Source organism: Mugil cephalus, chromosome 5 (genome assembly GCF_022458985.1).
Source record: "Mugil cephalus isolate CIBA_MC_2020 chromosome 5, CIBA_Mcephalus_1.1, whole genome shotgun sequence".
Classification (NCBI taxonomy): domain Eukaryota; kingdom Metazoa; phylum Chordata; class Actinopteri; order Mugiliformes; family Mugilidae; genus Mugil; species Mugil cephalus.
In genome coordinates, this window is record NC_061774.1 from 16686542 (window position 1) to 16704357 (window position 17816).

The following is a 17816-nucleotide window of genomic DNA, read 5'->3' on the forward strand; positions in this document are numbered from 1 at the left end:
GTAGTAGTAAAATAAGTGGTCTTTTTGGCAGTGAAAGTTAAATATCTGCTAATCAAAAGGTAAATAATATTGACCAACCACCCCTGTGATTCTGCATGAAATGGTTTGGTCGTGCCTTAAGGCATCGGTTGTGCAGGCAGAGGTCTGTAGGTCTGCTAAATCCATAGAAATAATAAGTTATTAATAAGACTACACTACATCTGTCGCAATGCTGCCCAGTAAGGAAAATCGGGTTTTTGAAAAAGGAAAGAAGGAAAGGAGAAAGAGGAGTGAGCCAATTCTTCTGCAAGAAAGGTGTGTACCCTCTGTAGTTTGTGAATGACAGAAATTAACCTGTTGTTCTAGTGGAAATAAGCTAGCTAGCTACAGGCTAGAGCTAGGGTACCATTCATTCATTTGAATTTAAATTCTGACCAGAAAATCAATAAAATGGAAAAACTGTGATTTCATTGCTCGTTTTTCAATGTCCATTTCTAATATTCAGTTGACTACATTGAAATCCCTTTACTGGACTCCATGAGGTACTCAGGCCCTGGAGTAATTAGGCATGTCACATATCAAACCTTTGTACACCACACAGAAGGACAGAAATGGTCATCCTCATTTATATGGGAATTGCTGAGCTTCCAGCTGTTGAAGACTACTGGGCCATAGAGACCAGGGCCCAAGTTGTCAACCTGATGTCATCTGAGCGGTTCAGGCGACGTTATCAGGTCAAATGTGATCTTCAGTGTCTTCAGGGTCCACCTCTACATGTATGTTGAATGTAACCGCTTCATTCAATACCACAAGCAGTGGCCTAATGTCTATTATGTACATATATAATGTGCATAGTTATTATTAATTCAATATGTTAAGTCTTAATGGTATAAAATGCTTATTACTTTCACCTTCTATGTGTTTTTCTTGTATTTCTTATACATAAACTTCTTGGACTTCTTGGTTTTACCACATAAGGGCAAGTTACCATATATGGTCCCTTCCTTCACCTTGATTTTCTACTTGAAAATTAATGTTTTACAAAACAGAAAAGAAAAAAAGCCTCGATAAGTCCATTTTATAGATTTTCCCCGTCTGAATTGAAATTCAAAAGAACGAATGGTACACGGACCTTCAGCCTTTACAACGAGGGGGTGGGGCCCAAAGTGATTTTTTTTTTTTTTTGGATGGGGCCCAAAATTCCTGCTGGCACCCCTGCTTATGGGTACCTCTTCATAAGCAGTTTTACCATTTATCATGTTCATTATTCCGGAGGGCAGATAAGTGCATTTCCTCCCTTTTCGCCAGAAATCAAGCATCCGTTTGTTCACCGTTCATTTGAAAGGAAGACTTCCCTGCAAGCGGTGATACCGTCGAAGCAACTCGCATGAAGATATCCTGCTCCACTTTGCGGGTTTGTGAATGCTGAATGGCACTGTAAAGATCAAACAGAACGAACGTGGTGTTCCAGCGTGTGGTGGATGGGAGTGTAGCAGACAATATGACACCTGCAATTGTGTCATTATTAAGTGGTGACGCTCGGGGTAAATGTTTATTGAATTGAACATTCGCCACAAGCTCTTCACTGTGGTTTAGACACGTTGTAATGGCTGTGTTCACATTCACAGAGTGATGTAATAGCAAACTTCCTTCATTTAATGAGCCGTCATTGTAAATGTGCTACTATTATAAGAGTCTGGCCAACTGGGCTGCTTGTGTTTTTTGGCATCCTCTATAATGATATTTCAGGCCCGGCTCCTGAGTCACTCTGTCTTAGTTTCTTCTGAGTTTTGAATAACTTCCAGATTGCGAAATATAAAACTTTATTGCATATTTTTCTCTCCATTCTGAAGGCTGAATTGGGAAGTAAAGCCCCTTTTTAGACGGAGCACTCTGCCTGTCATATTTCACCTGCTCATGTGCTGGCCGTAAACGAGCAATGTAAGGGCACTTGCACCTGTCTGGAGCTCTGCCTGGCCCCCGCGTAGCGCCGTTGCCTCTCCTTGTCCTTCGTCTTTGTTTGGAATCCTTGGGTCTGTTTTGGGTAAATGAGGTTCATGACCCTGGCTTTCTGCATCGCCAAGCTCTCACATAGTTTCCTCATGGTCGAGGGGGAGAGTCTGGCACTCAGATGGAAAGCACTCTCAGCAGACGGTTTAGTAATTACACACTGGAAAGCAATCAGCCTGAACACTGCTTCTTAATTAGCAGAACAAAACAATAGTGCATGGATTGGAGGACCCCGGAGGTCACACGCTCCCCTCAGGTATTCGACCGAGGTGCACTTTAAAGGGCCTTGAGCCTCTTTGGCTGCTCTTCACCTCCAAACTCCCAGTGAACACAAAAGCACCTCAGCAGGTAAAAAGAATCGCCATGTACGCCAGATAAAGGAGCCAGATCCCACCGGACGTGTCAGGGATGCACTTTAAAGGTGCCGGCTGCTTGATAGCTACACTGGATGCGCATTTTAGCCTCTCCTCGCGGATGCATGGATGCAAGCAGAAGAGGAGAGGGGTCACCTAATCCATTCTAATCAAGGCTACAGCAGCAACACACATGGTGTTCATTAGTAAACAAGAGCAGGAGCGGCTCCACGACAAACAAGTTGGCCATAATTAGCATGTAGAGGATCTTGCGGTGGACAAAGCCTCTGATAGGGGTCAGGACAAATAAACCTTCAGTGCCGAGTGGAGTAAAAGCACCATGTTTAATGGTTACAATCGAAAGTCTTCACAATAGATCATACAGACTCTAAAGCCATCATTTCCACATACATTATTTATATCTGATAACAATAATAACACAGTAATAAAGTGCAGCGTCTCTTAATGTACTATGTGCTGTATACTTGCAATAATTCATGCTGTAATATTACCCAGTGTTATTGCTATGTGGATGATGACTGTTTCCAATTTCCTGCATGGAGAGATCTTAGATGTCTCTTCATATAACTTCATAAAATGGCAATAAAAGCATTTTGGGTAAAGAAAAACTGAAATGTGTAGATATTAAGCTCGGGGGTTAGTATGTGACAGAATGAGCTGCTACAGTCTGATATGCAGCCAAGGAGGTTTTCTATTCCCCGCTATTAACAGTTAGGTAGAGTGGGCTGGTAATAGTTTTTTCTTGTCTATTAATGTCTCTCTCCAGAGCCAGGAGTTACATGCTGTGTCATTAAAGGTCAGAACAAATTGGATCCTCAAATGAAGACAGTGTGTAAAAAAGCAGGATTTCTTAATAGCCGCTGTAAGGATGCCAATAAGTGTTCTGATTATTATTAATGATTTTTCTCCGTATCGATCAATCTGGCCCCGTCTTGTTGTCGAGGTCTTGGGTGATCTCCCACAGTTAAACTATATCCGAAGCACTCTGCAGCAGCCGAGCACGCCTTAACTTTTCTTCCATTTAATTTTATTTCTACCGCAATGCACTGTATATAACAAGGATGGGTTATGTATGCATATTTTAAGCCAAGGCAACTATAGAAAGAAAAACAGAGCAAGAAGTGCACATGTTGAATGACAGTAAGATGCCCCTGAATTCCTGGAGGACAGTAAATACTTAATTTTCCGCTTCTCTTCATTAACCACATGCGCACGCGGAGAAGATGCCATTCATTCCACTTGCTGATTAATATTAATGATACGAAGCTCGGATGTTTCTTCCTTCGGTGTCGAGGACATGATTGACGGAGTCATACTGTATGTGTGTGGTGAGCTGCGTTCAGTCTTTAGCTGGCTTGTGTGGTAACTTTCCGTTTTGATATTTGTGTTTGTCGTAGCTGACGCATTACTCCTACTAGCTGACTGACTGGGCTTGTCGTCCTCCATATGACCCGAAACAAACTAAAGCTGTCTTTTTCGTGCCTGTTTGATCCCCCCCTTTTTTTCATTCTTCTGCTGAAATTTTTTTTTCATCTGCAGCACAAATAGAAAACGCAGAGAAAGACTGCACCCGATGTTAAGCCAATAATGGGTGGAATTTAGAACAAACCGTTTTCAACACGTGGCTGTTGCATTTCATTGTGATTATTCCTGCAAAAACTGAGCAAACAATGATTATTCCGGGAGCCAGGGAGTCCAGAAACGCTCACAGCACCTTTGTGGACAACAAGATAGAAACACCTTCACCCCACCCCATCATTTCTCAGCCGTATCGACTGCCAAGTTGATATTTCAGGTTCTGTTATGTGACATTTGGCTGACTGAACAGAGGTGTCGGGGACAGCCATCAACAGGATGGGGGCGGTTGAGCGGGTGGAAGGAGGGGAGGAGAGCCGAGATAGAGGGAGCAAAAGACAGAGGGAGGAAAATGTTGAAAGAGACACAGAGGAAGAGCTAAAAGACACTGAGTGAGCTGGAGGGATTAAAGCAAAAGAAGGCAAGAGAGAGAACTGTCATATCTACCCTTATCACAGCGGTCTGCAGTTTTCTAAATGTCTCTCTTCAAGCAGCAGCAGTGGGTGCATATTAACTGTAATGGCGGGTCTTTGTCCGGGATCCTGCTAGGCCATTCACATCTTGCACTCTCTTCACAGGCAAACTCCGCCACGTCACCAGGCACCCAGCCGAGCCCTCTCACCAGCACCACAAATATATGTCTCCTTGTTTCAATATCAATGTATTTTTCTTCTTTTTGTACTCTCTTCTGGCGCACTTTGGGACATTTTCCCATGGTTTCTGAATAAGTGAATAAGGGCAGAGAGAGACTGGGATGTTGAATGCTTTATGCAGCCCCGCAGACCATGCAAAGTTTGATTTATTCGTTTATTAAAGAGAGGGAGATGCAAGAGTCTCCGGTGACCTGAGCCATGCGTGATCCTTATAAGCGCAAACACTTTCCTCGGATAAGATGTCCAGATGTAGCGTCCCTGGACCACATCAAGTACCTAATTTGAAGGCTTTTATGCAATGATAACCTTGAAATCCAGCTCAGTGAGAACTCGGTCTGTGTAGAACTGTAGGAACGTGAGGTACATAAGAACCTTGCATCAGATAAATAGTCACATAGCCGTGTGAAATTTTAATGAAATTCCTACATAAGAGATCTGCAAGAAACTGTAGTGTGCCAGCAAGACTGACTCACTGACTCATAAGTGTTTCTGTCATTTCAGGTTTTAGGGATGTGTGAATACACTTTATGTTGAGTCATGTGTTGATATGATTAGTATAATGAGTAAGAGCAGAATGTGATTAATCATAGAAATATCAGAACTAAACTGGCCAGAAACAAATAAAATAATGCACATTGTGCATACCATGTTTGCCATTAGTGTACTGTGCAGGTTGCCAGCATAATGAATGTTTTTGTTTGCGCCTTCTTCCACCAAAAATAAATTCACTCCAGCTACTTGAATGGAGCTGAGCCGTGAGTGTTAGATGCGAGTTGTTTTACAGTAACGGGTACAGAATCCAAATACAGCAGTTTTAAAAATCGTGCAGCTGATAGAATGTAAAGTTTCTCTCATGAAAAGGGTACGGCATTCACACACTTCATTAAAATGTTGAACTTTCCAACTTTAACTCAAATATAAAGTCAGGATACAAACATAAAAGAGAAAGTGACTTTTTTTTTTGTTGCCACCAGAGTGGAACCAAACCAGCAGAAGAATAGTTGAAAGCATCTCACATCAGATTTTAGACTTCAGCAGTGTCGGGATCCTTGTTTGAGTTTCTGTGCATGCTTTGCTCTCTGCTGCAGCTCCTCCACGACCCTCCTTATGTCATAGCTAGTTATAAAAGATAAAGAGTTTGTAATCTTCAGTGATATAAAAAAGTCTATTTCAAGTCAGTGGCGGCTGGTCATTGCAGTGCTTTAAGACCGTGACAACCTCTAATTATTCGAAGAAGGCAGTCTGCTTAAACATGCTGAACACAAAGTAAAGATGTATTGCAAATTGCTATACAATTAAAATTGTTTACTTGTCGATATGCCTCAAAGCCATGTAGACTCTTGCTGAAATAAATGTCTTTCTTCTTATTATTACTGCAGCATAGGAATAGAACTTGTTTTCAAATTGCTTTCCGTCAATTTCTGTGTGTTACGTGAGAGGGTGGCCAACTTTGCCAACTTCTGGCAAACAGTTGACCTCAGGCTGAATTTCTTTATGCTTCACTACCACTTTTGTCACTGCGTCCATATCATTATGTCTGAACGGTTTTTATGTTTTTCAACTCATGTGATTGTGTGAATGTTCTCTTCCACACCCACTGGTAACTCTGTCTCCTTTCACCAACATATTAGTTGGCCGGATCAGTAAATGCCAATTCAAGTGGAACCACAATATTTTTTATCCTTACAAAAACTGATATTGTCGCCAATCAACCCACAATAAATCAGATTTAGTGTTTTATTTATTACATCTAATGGTATCTTGCTTTAAATGAAGCTTTAAATGCGTCCAGCCGACGCATTTTCGGGGACAGAGCTTTCAACGTGGCTCTCCCCACCCTTTGGAACTCCGTTCTCCCCAAGATATGCATCGTCCCAACGCTGGTCTTATTCTAATCTGCCCTCAAAACCCATCTGTCTGCCCAGGCTTTTGGCCCATAGTCAGTCATTCTTTACAGTCAGCTCACCCTGTGCTGTTCGTGCTGTCTGTTTTGTCTAATTTGTCTTCTCTGTTCTTGTTAAGCGTCCTTGGGTGTCTTGAAAGACGCTATATAAATCTGATTTATTATTATTAACATTTTAAAAGATTAACTAAAATTATCAAGAGTTGAAGAAACATTTCCAACTTCATGTCAAAGACGTTCATCTGTGTTGTAGGGATGCTGACGCTAACATGGTTACTAGCTACCCTTGGCCAGTCCCATTTTGTAATACCACCTTGTAGCACAAGAGATAGATAGATACTTTTGTATTTTGTATTGATTTATGTATTTAATGGGGACAGTGCACATTATTGAACATCTATTCAGACAGCAATAGATGTAAATATGTCAGATTATAGCAACAGTGCTAATTTGGATCTGCAGTCCCTAGGCAGGTTACATAAAAACATAAGACATACAACAGGACAATAGATAACAAGACAGAACATTACTAATAAGTTAAAAGTCAGTGGTTACAAGATGTGTTTGATTTCAACCTCTACTTGAGGTAAGTTTTGAAGGTTTGTACCGTGGGACTGGTCCAGATTTTACTGGCCTTTACAGAAAGAGCACTTTGTCCATTGTTTTTTTGTGTGTGGGACCTCACAGTCCCCATTGGTTTTCTATCAAAGACCTTTAATGATTTTTCTTTCAGAGTGATTCTATGATTTTGCATGTATTTACACCTGCCAGCGATAAACGTGTAAAACAAGGTAATACTTTCAATGTGTGATAGAATCACTGAATGTAAAATCATTCTAGCTGCACCAAGTGTTACGAACGGTCGTATTTGTTTAAACTGGCAACAGTTGTCTGGTAGAACATGTCCAGCAGCTTCCAGCAAATATTAGACGACCTTAGTCTCCTAAATAGAGACAACTCTGACCATTTTTATACTAAGTCTATGCTAGCTGACCAGTCCAGTTTTTGATCCAGCTGTGGTTCCAGATAGTTCCGAACCACCTCTATAGACTCCCCATTAATGGTTAAAGGCTGCAGGTGGGGCCTCTGGAAATCCGCTACCATATCATTGGTTTTAACTATATTCATGAAAAGATGGTTCTGTCCACACCAGATCCTTCATCTGAGAACTTCTGAAGGTGACGTGACTGCATTGTAGTTGTACTAGTCCAAGTCATTCACTAGTATCCAGTTTGCCCTCAGTCCATCAGAAGAAGTAAATGATCATGTATCTATGCAACGCTTTTCCACTCGTTGGTACTCAAAACACCATATAGCCCCAGTTACACATCTTCCCATTCATTTATACAAGCACATTCACACAAGAGTGCCAAGCACTTGGAGAAACTCAAGGGCAAAGCAGCATGTGGTCCAGTTGGGATCCCTCTGGTTTATGGACAACCTGCTTTACATACTAAGCCAAAGCTGCTGACGAGGCGAATGAAGTGTACAGTAAACACACTCTTGGAAAGCAACAAGAAACCAAGTCTAGCGGCAAATAAAAGAATAAAAATAGAAGCAAAACATTGTTTAACATTGGTGTCACAAGACAGTCCATGGTGACTGAAGAAACACAGTTTGATGCAGACTTCAGACTTTTCATATATAGTTTGGACTAGTTATTTAATAAAGTGATAACATTTTATGCAGCAAAATAAATGTCTGGCCAATTCACAGATATTTGTGCTGCTATTGACAATATAAAAAATTGCATGAAAACATTCCAAGTCATGCTGCTATGATTTTGCTAAAAATAGAGAATTTTCGCATTCCCTTGTTTCTCTCAGTAAGCTGGACATCCAACTATCGTGTAGTGTCACAATCAAATGGAGGCAATATTAAAAACGCTTGCAACATGAGAAGTTGTGTATATAAAATGATTAGCATTCAGCTGATTACATTAGCCATAACTCATGAGAACACCACTGCTAGGCAAGTGTTGGAGTCTACAACGCTGTACAATTAAATTAATATTGATTAACTTACCATCCACCTCCGGCATCTCTGGAAAGGTCATCAAACACCTCACAACATGAACTCTGACCTTTCTGATATCCCCTTATGTACAACACTATTTCAAGTTACATAACTGACGGTCAGTCCACTACCTTGGTCCAACTATTATCATTTAATCTGCAATAGATATTGTAACAGATATTTCACAGTGGCGCCATTAAGAAAAAGCAATATAAAAATAATGCAATCCAGAAATACCATAATCAATACCCTCAAAACAAAAACACAGTAGCCGGAGTACCCAGCAAAAAAACACAAAATATACAAATAGTATGAAGAAACCCGGACCTTCTTGCTGGGAGGTGTCAGTGCTATTCACCACATCATTGTGCCAATGATGGCATAATATCATATCAATAGCACCATCAAATGGCAGTGTTCAAGAGCTCACTATGTCAAATATTCAAAATCGAAAGCAATAACACAACAACAATAAAATACACACTGGATGGCTCATGGCATGAACAGCGCACACCCAATACACAGCAATCAATATACAAATCAACCACACACAATATACCACAGCCAAACAGCCATTTCAGCTCCACAGACAGGTAAACAGCTCTCTGATGTTGTGTCCCCCACATGCACATCGCCGGTTACACATTACACAAATAATTCATTAATTAATTGTAATTCAAACATTATGAAAACTTCCTTATCAATTCCATTTAGATTAAAAATAAATTAGACTCACCAAGGGCCTTTTTGATGAGCTCCCTGTTAACCAAGTTTTCTGCTTAAACCACTCCTGGTTGAATGTCCTAGTTTTGTCTTGTCTCGATTCATCATGCAATGAATGAATGAAACGTGAATTAGCTATGTTAGCCCTTTCTTCAAATCATCCAATGAAAATCCTCTGAGGCCCTGAACTTCGTGGCCCCAGAGCGTAGACGTTCACCAGTCCACAAAACTGCAGACCACGGGCATCTCGGCTGTGAATGTGTGATGCCCCTGGCATCACAGAGGAGACAGAGCATCAGGTACAATGAACTATTCACACAACTACACTACAAAAAGGGTCTACAGAGGGAATTAATTGAGGGCAAAGTTGAATTAATTATTACCTTACACAGGAAAACTTATAAAAGCATTTAATCCTCCCCTGCACAGTAGTGCTCTAATGCAAAGACGCCACTGGATATATGTGTCTCCAGTGGTTGAATTATACGTTTCAGATTGCGTGATCACTTGTTTTGCAGTTTTCCAATCAGGCAGTACTTTTTTACAGATTGCTTTCATGATCTTTTACTAAGAGGTGAAAGTTTCTTGACATATAAGGTCAGTAGATTTTTCCAATACATTGTATGTCAGAAGTTTCCCCCGGTCTTTTGTGTTTTTCAATGCCAATTTCAAAAGTCTTACAGATATATTACAGCTTAGAGAGGAGAGGAGTTTATCTGAGGTGTGCTGCATGATCGACAGGTGTCTCACACAATCCAAAATTCACTTGTAGTGCTTATGGATTCTGGCTCCCTGACTCTTGGCTTGTCTGAGCTGCAGTCGTGTTTCTTTGTCAGGGAACTCTTAAAAGCTGAAACAGCTAAAATCCACTGAGCTACTAAAACTAAACCAAACAACTAAAAAAGCCAAGACTCTCCATGCCAAAGTAACAGAAGAATACTGTAAACAACTCAAAAATGTTGTTTCATAAAACCTATTTCGTAACCTCTCTTACAGTTGCTGAACATGTCTTTAAAGAGAGATTTTATTTATAGAGAGAATGGTCAAGGAGTTGACCTAAAGATGGATTCATCCTACTTTGAGATTCTCTGTGAAGGCGTTGGTGTGAGACTACGCACAGATATCACATGAATTAGTTCAACTCAAGGCCCAAAAACACTGAGTGCAAACACCACAGTAGTCAACCACATAAAGCTGTGAGCAGCAGTGTGTAAAAATGCCTCTTTAATTGTTAATTTCATGGCAGGAGATCTGCCATGACATTTACTCATCTTACAGTAAGAGGACAGCACGTTGCATTATTCACTTTGTTTGCAGGTACAGTAGAAAGCAATCATGTATGTATTTGGTTCAGGCTGCTCTGTTTATCCACTCAAAATACTCTCACACACACAACATGTATTTTTCAAAAAGAGACAAACCATAAAACATTTAATTTGGCTCTTGTTCCATTGTTATTATAAACTTAATTTCAAACAGAGGTATAGTAATCTCTCAAGTTATGTAAAGCACGCTGCTGTAATTAGGTTGAAAAGTGGTAAGGCTCCATTATATTGTTGTTGTCCTGCTGTAAATGGTGGTGAGGACAGGTTGTTGAATTTTAAATTTATGGATCTACAGATAAAGTGAAATGTAGGTAAATGTTCCAATATATTTGAAATTGCAAATTTGTCTTATATAGTATGTGTATTAGTAGTATAGACATACAATATGAGTAATTGTTGGGTTTTAAGGAGTAAAGAAAGGCCTTGGGCCTGTGTATAACAAAATATCCTCCTTTGACATAATAGTATGGTACGTCTTATATTATTAGATTCTGTGTTTCCTTCATACGAGCTGGGCTCCGCTCAAGGTTTCTTCCTGTTCAAAGTGAGTTTTCCCTGCCTGCCGTCGCCTTCAGGCTTCTCTGAAGGTTTCAGGAAGTTTTTTGTATTGTTTTATATTGTTTGACAATTTGTATTGTTATAGACGCTATATAAAGAAAATTGAATTGAATTGAATTAAATTGAATTATTAGTCTTCTTCAGTTTATACCATCCGTACATTTTATGTCTGTGCACTGGCATGGCTGTTGCCATTGGCCATATTATTATGAATCTAATATCTCAGAAACATATTTAGGGAATTTCTTCAAATTTGCTCACATTTCCACTCATGCATTATCAGGTTTTGTTAAATGACCACATACTAATCAACACGCAAATGTTATGTCAGATGTACTGACATGAGTGCGTGGGTGTAAAATTTCTTCGGATCGCATATATGCGACAGCATTAAAGTGTGTCATTTCCACCCTGGTTTTGGAGGACAGCGTATTTCCGGAGAAGTGTATGTCCCGTCAGCCCGTTTTACTCATTGCCTCTGAAGAGGTGTACTCTGTGATTCTCCCTGTCAACGTCTGACACCTGACTTCACTCGCTTCATGTCTCTCTGTTAGTCCGGCGGGTACAGGTGCGACAGATTAGCATGGTCAAGGTCGGCTGGAGTGTGTTGATCTGAGTTAGCTGCGGCAAAGGTGAGTGGATGCACCTGCTGGCCCTTGCAGATTGATTTAATTAAGGATATGGTTCCACATTTGTTCTAGTGGTATTAGAAAGGCCAAAGGGACTACTACATGGAGAAGAGAAGAGAAGAGAAGAGAAGAGAAGAGAAGAGAAGAGAAGAGAAGAGAAGAGAAGAGAAGAGAAGAGAAGAGAAGAGAAGAGAAGTAATCAAAAGGAGAGTGCAGTGGAATTGATGAATGAGCTTTTAATCTGCATAGAAATAGGTGGGTTACAAAATTGAACCGTGGTCTTATGGCCTGGCCTGATGTATGAGAGTGCAGTGGGATCCTCATGCAACCTGCACCCACACTTTATTAGAATATGTTTGTCCTTCCAACACTGACCTTATTCCCGGCCTTAATTAAATACTCCCTTAATGACTTCCCTGTCGAAGCACAGCTTTGCTGACTTGTTGGTGCAGACGCATGCGTGCCCCCACACCAAATTTTATGCGGCGCGGAGTGCGCACAGTGTATGGGCGAGGGCAGATTTAGTACGTGTGCATGTGGGAGGTGGTTGAATATAAACCATTATGTGTAACTGCAGCATGATGATGTGTGTGTGGTTGTTGGTTTGCGTGTGGAAGTCCCAACCACATACGTGCTTGTTTTACTTCCTTATTTCATTAACCTGCATGTCCGTAATTGCATTGCCGATGAGTTAAGGCTGTGGAAGCCACTGTGGAGACTTTTTATATGAACCACAGAAGAAAAAAAAAACATCTGATTAAAAGGAGGTGTGCAGACCTGGGAGTGCAGGGCAGAGGGAGGCTATTTAATGAGATTTTTAACCCACTAATTCAATAGTCAAAAGTAAACAGTAAGGAGCTGGGGAGCGAGAGGAACACTGGGGGCGTAGCTGTCTAGCATAGGAACATGCACACAATCACTCTTACATTAGCAAAGTGCCATTATTCTGCACCACCAAACCTACTGAGGATTAGCGAGCACATGTTTCATTTCTTTTTCTCACAGGCCCTCTCTCTTTCCTCCCACCTTGCTTTAATCCATCAACCTGAAGACTAATCCTTTTGAACATTCAAAGCAAGAGCCAGGAAGGTTGCAACATGATCAATTACAGACTTTCATCTGCTGTCTCAGTCCACGACGTTGTGCAAACATCGGTGCGAACACACATTCATTTTCTCGATGCTGCTTCTTCCGTTTATTTTTTTTTTCTTTTATTATTTTTTTTTTCCCGCTGCCTCTTTTCAATTCGTGCCAACCTCTTTCTTTGCATCAATGGCACACTGTAATTCTGCTCCTCGCAGTGTAATTTCGTATGAAAAAGGTTCACCAGCGGAACTTGTCAGTGGAATACCTGGTGCTATTTCTCAAGGAAAAATAACTCTGATTCAAAGTTTATCCTTGGTTTTCAGGAGAAGCGAAGCCATCCATTTCTACTTTATTTATATAACCAGTAAAGATGCGATAATGAGTTGAAAGGTTTTTTTTTTTTACATGATGGTGTAGAGGTATAAAAGGCGGTGATTAATATATTTGTCACTTTCTGCCCTGCTCCCTAATAAACACTCCAACTCTTTGCCCATTCTCTCATTATCCAGTCTAGTGCGGGTGGAGGTGTAGTGAGGGAAGCAGAGGGTTCATGGCTGCAGAGTTAATTCCTCTGCTGTGTTGCCACAGCCAGACTTTTTTCTTGCATTGTTTCTCTGTGGCCTACATAATGGCCAGTGTTCTGTTGAAAAGGTTCCTGAGGGGGGACTCTAATAACCCAGATAGATAGTGCTGTTACATTTCTTTCTCGAGGCACTCTGTCTTAGCCTGCCAGCGCCCAGGTGCCTTACTCATAGCATTCACAGCACTTCCTCTGCCATGTAAATAGTATCTATCAACTGGAGAAGAGGTTGAAGTATAGGAATGGGTGGGGGTGTTGCAGCTGGAAGAGGGTGAGAGCCACACTTTTGCCAAATTGCACATAAAGATCGCACCGGCGTGTTTTGTCAAATGTTAGCTGGTGAGATCATTCGTTTTTTGCATTATGCAGTGTGAATTTGTGTGTGGCAGGGGGGCGGGGGACACATGTGATCAAATGTCACACTCTGTGCAAAATATTATGGACAATGGATTTGCCCATAGCGGTGAAATGGACTGTGAAATGCATTGGACTCTCCAAGTGATAAATCCCGTATTTTCTCAAGAAGGAAAACAACTTACAACGGACCAAAAAATGACTGCAGTCACTGAAGTTGTGCAATTCATTACATGTATTGACATAAATAAATCTCTTAAGCAGAGAAATCCAAATTATTAATCTTCTCTCTCTTTTTATTTCAATACCGGCCGTATTGATTCGATTCTCAACATTATCTTCTCTCTAGTTGATTATATGGAAGCACCTGATCATACAGCACTGACCTGAGGTGATATGTGCAGTGGCTGGGAAGAAATATCCGTCACATACATACAGTCTGTGGTTTGAAAAATGGGGGCATTGTTCTTGAACATTAAATCGTAAAGTCAGGGTCATCTTCTTCACTCACTCTGTTGAATATCCCTCTGCAGACACTACTGCTCCTCTGAGTCTGGATGGAGGTCTGCATACCCGATTAAGCTTCATCCTGAACGGCGTGGATGACATTTTTAATAACTCTATACACGCCGTTGTTTACTTCATATGAAAGAGGTCTTGTTCTTTAAGGGCTGAGCGTATGCTCTCATTTCAGTATGCGAAGCGATAGTAAGAATAAGCTGCAGGTTAAAAGTTCCAGTTGCATTACTGTAATAGAAGTAGTTATAAGATCAGATTAGATCTAAAATAATATATGTGTTAATAAAACGCAGCAAGCATTTTAAATAGGACATAAGATAACACAGTCATGTTAGAAATCCTGCAGCTATTTTTTCTGTGAGTCAGTACCACACTTTGACTGCTGTTTCTACGAGGTTTGGTAAATAGTTTTGATTGGTGCAGCCCAATCCCCATAAGAGTTAGTTAAGCAGTCTTGACATTTAGCATGCAAAGACTGGGTAACTTTAAGCTGTTGGGACTATCGTCACTTTTAATAAAACTGTGAAGAATATGCTACACAGCTGAATGAAAATACATTAACTTAACATTTACCTCCAAAGTCAGCAAACACATCACAGCCAGTCTTCCAAAAATGTGCAGTTATGAGTTAACTCGTGGTAAACGCAACCTCTCTTCCTTTTCTTTGTGTTCCTGTAATTATTTGCTTTTAACTCACTGTCTTTCTCTTCCCCTTTTGTAATGCTGATTGGCTCACAAGATTAACGCCAACGCAGAGTGCAAGAGCTGTGATTGGTCCGCTTGGGAGTAGCATGTTTCTGCTTTAGTATTTCCAGCTGCTCCTCCATCTCTGTGATTTTTGAATTGATTGATTTGGATCAATAATGAATCAGAAAGGTTAACTGAAGAGTTTTGGAGATAGAGACATTTGTATGGCTCATGTTCTTTCAGTCATCATAGTTGAGAGTGAAGCAGGAAGCACCAACAAAGGTGAACCCGACGGGCAGAGAAGACACAGCGCTGTCTAGCGTTTGGGTGCAGTTGTTTTAGAGCAGTACGCCACATACAAAGCAGTGAGTGGAAGCGAGGGAAAACGGCAGCTGAAACCAAAACTTAGGACCAAAATAAAAAAAAATAACAAAGTTCAACCGCTGCCCTCCTAGGAAGTGGAAGTGTGATGTGTGCATGAGTATTAGTCTTACTAATCTTTTTCACAGTCAGTCTGAATGTGACTAAACCAAACACTATGTTTGCCTCAGACCACAGCTTATAACCACGCATTAAGCCTTTGTAGGGCCAGTAAGTTTTGAACTAATAAATATTGCAACAAATAACACTGTGGCACACTCTGACCTACAATCCACACACTGTTCTAAGAGACTGTTTACACGAGAAAACCGTAGAGGTCCACAGATTTACTAGTTGAGAGAATAGTCATGCGTGGACAGAAATAGGGGATAATTCTCTCAAAATTCATAATCATGTCAACCTATAGTCAGTGGGCCAGTACTATTTGCATTGTCTTTGCTACTTTGAAGCCAAGCAGAAGCATAAGTTAAGGGGCGCTGTGCAAAAAATACTGGCCCATTTTCAGTTTGAACTACATATGCAAGAGTAGTCTCACATGTCACTGTTTGCAACATGGAACATTTATCCTTTGCCGGACAGGGTGCTTTAAAAAAGAAGGGGTCACAAAATAAGACTATACCTACCTACTCCTCCGGGCACCACTGAACCGCCATATAGAGCCCGCTCCAACAGTGACAGATTATTCACAAGCTCTAAAATCTGAAACTGATTCTTAGACAGCCCCTGTTGTGCCTCTGTTGTAGCTTTAAATACAACAAGGGAAGCTTTGTGAAGAAACTGGTACTTTTTCGTGTTAACATCCTGCAAATGAGCACGCGACCATACCCCTGCTTTAACTGTACGGCTAGAGATGAAATGGATTTCAGTAGCAATCTGTCGAGGCGGTCTCCGGTGTACAATTACGACAAGACCAAAGAGCCTCCGCCGCTGTGGCAGATGATGGAAGGTGACCCGATTAACCTGCAAATTGACATTAACCATCAAGTGCCTGCCTGTCCATGCCACCTAATGTAATTTACAGGGTTAATTAAGCACTAAACACATGAAATCGAGTGCAAGAACCATATAATAAGATGTTGACCAGGAACGTACGCAGATTTTCCGTAACTTGAAAATATTTGACAAAGAGAGGTCGTGACAGTTGCATCAGAAACGCTGATGTTGAAAACATTCGGCTATTCGTCTAACTCCAGGTAGACTCCAAAAGATAAAACATGTTATGATATTGTAAACCCATTTGAGTGTGTTTTCAAAGCACCTCACAGCCATTACCGAACAGATGAAGGGTTCTTTTCTGTTTCTTCGGCGTGAGCAATAGTTGAAAATGATGAAACTCTGGGGGCTTTGTCTGGCCTGGCATGACGGATGACTCTGCCGTGAAAATAGGGCATTGTCCCGCACTATCATTTATTATGAGTGTTGGCCAGGTTTGATGGAGGGAGCCAGGCAGTTGGGAGCGCAGATCATTCATCCAGAATGAGGGGCGGTACCTCGTGGAGATCTGCTCTTCTTGCCAAACCTGGTCTGAAGACAACTTACGGGGGAACAATGGTCACATTGGAGTTTACTGTGAAAAACAAAGGCACAAGTTAATGTTTAACGGAATTACGACTTCAAATCCTAGTACAACAGAAAGCACTGGATGTTACACCTCAGCTCAGGCTAAGTTGTGCTCAAATGTTGTTTGAGAGGGCACTTAGGTGTGCTGTTAGCTTCGATCTGTGAGCCAAGAGCTGGGAATCGGTACACTGATTTGCCACAGGGATGTGTTAGCTGACTGATTGAGTGAAATAGGGCGAGGTACTCTATCTCAGATGTCACCTGAGGGTACATTGTGCTAATGTATCCCGCTATCTCTTAACATATCTCAGAGGAAAAACGGTGCTCGGTTAAAGGAATTGCGCTACTTATCATCAGTCAGATTTTCCACAGGTGACACCGGCCACAGATTCACAAATATTAACAAATCATCTCCGTCAGCTTGCCGTAAAGTTAAAAAAAAAAAAAAGCAAACTGCAAGGAGCTTTCATAGCTGCTGCCAGAGTTAAGGTGCACAGAGAGGAGGAAAAAATAAAAAACAGAATCTACTTTTTTTTAGATCCGCTATGCCATCAGCAGTGCACCTTAATATTTTATTAGGCGGCATTTTTAATGCACAAATTGAGCGTTTCTGTCAGTAAAACAATAACCTAGCCATTTGTGATTACTCTGAGCCACTCTGCCACCTAAACAATGCTGAAACTTTTGAAAAGCCTTTTCAAGTAACCTGCTGAGAGAGCACAATCTCTGGCAAGCTACAGCAACTTCAGACAGAAAAAAAAAAAAAAAACTTTGAATCTGGTTACAAACAAATAACCGGTAATGATGGATCAACTGAGCGAGGCAGCCAATTAACTATAATTAACGCAATCAAAGTACTCGTGGAAAATAGCTGTAATGATGTGCAAGTTCTGCAAATTTACAT